This window comes from Solanum tuberosum, unplaced genomic scaffold (assembly GCF_000226075.1).
Source record: "Solanum tuberosum cultivar DM 1-3 516 R44 unplaced genomic scaffold, SolTub_3.0 scf00025, whole genome shotgun sequence".
In the NCBI taxonomy this organism is placed as follows: domain Eukaryota; kingdom Viridiplantae; phylum Streptophyta; class Magnoliopsida; order Solanales; family Solanaceae; genus Solanum; species Solanum tuberosum.
In genome coordinates this window covers 405,512-410,484 of record NW_006238951.1, presented here as the reverse complement: position 1 = coordinate 410,484, position 4,973 = coordinate 405,512, and positions in this window count along the sequence as shown.

Here is a 4,973-nt window from a genome sequence, read left to right as displayed (position 1 = left end):
GCATTATATTACTTACACATGTTTATTTGTCATAATATAATTACAATATAATTATAAGTGTATTGTTTGGTTGCACAAGAAATCTCTGAAGTAATTGGACTAGATTCTTAAATGGGTTCTCCTAATAAATGCAATTATCTATTATTAAATTTAGTTATTACATAGCTTAGTCATTACGCAATATAACACTTACACGTGGTAATAACACAACTAAATTAATTTAAAAATAAAATTTAAACTTCAAAATTAAAAGTTAATAATTGATAAGTATGTGCCTTTAAAAATGTTACGCCCCGAGCCTACACCCTTGACGTGGTCGACACTCGAGAACCATTTCTTTCCCCAAGCGAACCCTTGGCCTGACTCAACTCTCAACGGAAGACTCATTCAACATAAGATAAACTCAAAATATAAAGTTTTAACTCAAATGTCTCAAAATAATAAACTCAAAAATGTATAAAAATATTTAACTGGTCACAAGGGAAACACAAGTCTAGAATATTAAACAAATGAAATGAAAAATACTCATGAACTACTACTGTCTATCTATCTATGAAGCCTCTAACAAGTACGATGGAAGTCGGGACAAGACCCACAACATCCTAACTAAACCAAAAGGTAAATGGGAATCCTCCGTAAGCAAGAAGGTTCACCAAAGATTTGGAACTCGACTGGATCAACGAAGCGCTGGTTGATGATCCTGGTTACTTGTATCTGCATCAAAAAGATGCAGGCCAAATGACATCAGTACACAGAATGTACGAGCATGTAAGGGGAACACTGAACATAACCTGCATTCTTGAACCGATAAAAGGAAACCAAACTCACCTCTCCTCAACTCAACTCAAGTTAACTCAACTCAAGGATAATCAAACTCAGGAATACTCAACTCATTTCAGTATAAAAGCAACAATAGAGATGCATTATAAACAAAGCTTTCAAAACTGTAGATAACAACTCAATGTATTTAAAAATACAATAATAACTTAGCTTTTATAGTAAAAATATAAAAATAACTCAATTTGGGAGATTCTCTAACCGACAATCATCACTATGAGCTATGTGATGATATAGCGTCTCGCCAACGCAGCTAGAACTGTCTTATACCTTGCCGGAGTATAATACATCCTCAACCAAGTGGATCCACTAAGCTATGCTTAAGAAAAAAGTAATCATATAAAAAGTATGACCCTTTCTACCCACGTTGGCTACATGGTTTATGAGAACTTTGAGTTGTATGAACTCGTCCCCATATCAATGCTCAATACTACTCCCAAAATATAACTCAGCTCATATGTTTAAAACATTTCCTCATCCTCAATCTTTGAGATTATTACTCAAAAAGTACTCTTAAAAGAGATTATATTCAAAATAAACTCCTCATGAACTCATTTGGAAATCGATGTTTCCTCTCTTTTTAAATGTGAAAACATTTAATCTTGGGAATACTTAGTTCCCATATATTCATTTTGAAAAAATGAAACTCAACTCTCCTCATCCTCAGACTCAAGTACTCAAGAATTAAAACAAGTTTTAAAAGATTGTAAAAGACTTCTAAAAATGACTCGAAAGAACTCTCGGAAATCGATGTTTCCTCTCTTTTTAAATGTAAAAACATTTACTCTTGGGAATACTTAGTTCCCATATATTCATTTTTTTAAAATGAAACTCAACTCTCCTCATCCTCATCCTCAAACTCAAGTACTCAAGAATTAAAATAAGTTTTAAAAGATTGTAAAAGACTTCTAAAAATGACTCGAAAGAACTCTCAAGACTTTACTCTGAACTCTACCATGAATTTGAATTATAAATTCAAGGGTTATTATTCATGTTATGAAGGATCTCTCCATGCTTAGATGTAGTTTAGAGTAGTTAGAATCAGAAAGGAGTAACGGTACACCTTAAAGAATCTCAGACGGATCTAATGATTGTAAACAGGATGGGGTAGGTGAACCTGGCACACTGAGTGGCGCGGGGCCCCAGGTCTTGAACATTAGAGGTGCAGTTCTGGCGCACTGCTCGTGCGGCGCGCCTTCCTCTGCCTAGAAAATCAGATTAATTTTTCTTTCTTGTTTTCTGATCCTAATTCACCTAGAATCAAATGGTTTCTTCAAACCCTCTTAGATTAGTTTACTTAACTTACTTAAATGAAAATCTACTCAAAACCCCTCAAGAATAATTTTCATTAACAAGATCATTGCCTCAAGAACTCAACCCAACATCATAATTCAAGAACGACGAACAATGCCTCAAGAATTTCATCAAGAACCTCAGTATACTCAATCTCATGGACGAATTCGATAATATAAATCATGATTGGTATGTGTGTGAACGAAATCATCACTATGAAACTTACATACCTTAATTTGGTGAAATTCCTCGACAAATCTCACGAACCTTGATGAACGCCTTGAACCTTTCCTCTTTTCTCCTCTTGAACACTTCTCAGAATCCTAAGAGTATTTGGGATTGTGAAAATTGAACCAAATCAGATTTGACCCCAAAAATAGTACTAAAAACATTTTAAACTGATGGGGTAAGGAAAAGACCAAAATACCCCTCATTAATTTAGGTAAAATTCCTTAACTGGACAGGCTGACTTCAAACGGTTATATCTCCCACATCCGAACTCAAAACTTAGAAAACTCAGTGACGTTGGAAAGAGGATTCAAAGACCTTTCATTTGATATCTTATGGGACACCTAATGCATCATGTACTAAAAGTTATGGTCATTTGAAGTTTATCCAAACTCACAACTTAAGCTTAACTTGAACAGATCTCAAATTAGTTCTTTCCAAATTAGTTCTTCCGAAATTTAGCTCTTTCTAAGGAGGGATGTTACAATATCTCCCACTTTGGAACATTAGTCCTCGAATAAGATCACTCTAAGTAGACTACTAAGGGTGGTAACATCGAACACCCAACTCAAACACCCGACATGCAAATTAACACAACATTTGAAATTAAAGAGTACCAAGAAAAGAATTAGTACGTTAGTGCAAAGATTCTCCGAAAGCAAAGAGATGTGGGTATCTCTTTTTCATATCCTCCTCAGCCTCCCAAGTAGCTTCCTCAACAAACTGATTCCTCCATAAGACCTTGACTGATGCTACCTCCTTGGTTTTCATTTTGCGAACCTGACGATCAAGTATCTGAACGGGAATCTCCTCATAAGATAGGTTATCCTTAATACCAATATCTTCAGTCGGTATAATAAGTGAATGATCGCCCATACACTTCTTCAACATTGAAATGTGAAACACCGGATGGACTGTTGCTAACTCTAACGGTAGCTCCAACTCATAAGCTACATTGTCAATCCTCTTGGATATCCTGTAAGGACCAATACACCGGGGACTGAGCTTCCCCTTCTTGCCAAACCTCATAAGACTCTTCATGGGTGAAACCTTAAAATAAACCCAATCATCCACCTCAAACAAGTCTCTTCTCCTAATATCAGTAAAGGACTTCTGATGACTTTGTGTTGTTTTCAACCTTTCTTGAATGATCTTTACTTTCTCTATATCTGGATGAGTCCGGTCCTATCAACCTAGCTTCACCAACCTCAAACCATCCAATAGGAGATCTACATCTTCTCCCGTAAAGAGCCTTGTAAGGAGCCATCTGAATGCTAGAATGATAACTGTTGTTGTAAGCAAACTCAATGAGAGGTAAGTGATCATCCCAATTACCCTTGAAATCAAATCACACACGTCCTCAATATATCCTCTCATGTGTAAATTGTGTGTTGTGCTTGACCATCAGTCTGAGGATGGAATGCAGTACTCAAATTTAACTTTGAACCCAAACCTGTCTGGAAAGACTTCTAGAATTGTGCAATTGCTCACCTCTATCTGAAATGATGGACACTGGAACTCCATAAAGTCTGACTACCTCTTGAATATATAACTTGGCATAATCTTTGGCTGAAAAGGTAGTCTTTATCGGTAAGAAATGGGCTGATTTAGTCATTCGATCTACAATCATCCAAATCAAATCATACTGCCTACGAGACCGCGGTAAACTAGTAATAAAATCCATATTGATCATCTCTCTCTTCCATTCCAGAAGATCTATGTTCTGATCCATAACACTGGGCCTCTAATGCTCTACCTTGACTAGTTGGCAGTTTGGACACTTAGCAATGAACTCTGCAATACACCTCTTCATACTACTCCACCAATAGACTTCTCTCAAGTCACGATACATCTTTGTGGAACCCGGATGGATAGAGTATCTGGAGCTATGAGCTTTCTCCATGATCCTCTCTTGAATTTCATCCACCTTTTGGTACACACAATCTACCTTGATACATCAATACAACATCTCCCTCTTGTTCAAAAGCCATCACTTTTTGCTTAGGAACATTTGCCTTCAATTCAAGCAAAACAGGGTCATGGTCTTGTTTCTCTTTCACTTCGGACACTAGCGATGATTCAGCCCCATTCATCACCACTACTTCCCCTTTATTGGAATTCATTAACCACACTCCCAATCGTGCGGGTCTGTGCACATCTCTGGCTAATTAATTCTTGCCTTCCTTTACATGGGAAATACTACCCATAAACAATCGGCTCAAGGCATCAGCAACAACATTAGTGTTACCTGGGTGATAGAGAATACTCATGTCATAATCCTTGAGTAACTCCAACCACCTCATCTGTCTGAGATTAAGCTCTTTCTGACAGAATACATACTGAAGACTTTTGTGATCGGTGAATACATCAACATGAACACCATAGAGATAGTGACGCCATATTTTCAAAGCAAACCACTACGGCAGCCAACTCTAGATCATTGGTTGGGTAGTTCCTCTCTTGAATCCTAAGTTGTCCGGAGGCATAAGCTATAACCTTGCCTTTCTGCATCAATACACAACCCAGTCCATCTCTGAACGCATCACAATACACAACAAAACCTTGCGTTCCTTCTATTAAGGTCAACACTGGGGGCAGTAGTCAACCTAGTTGAA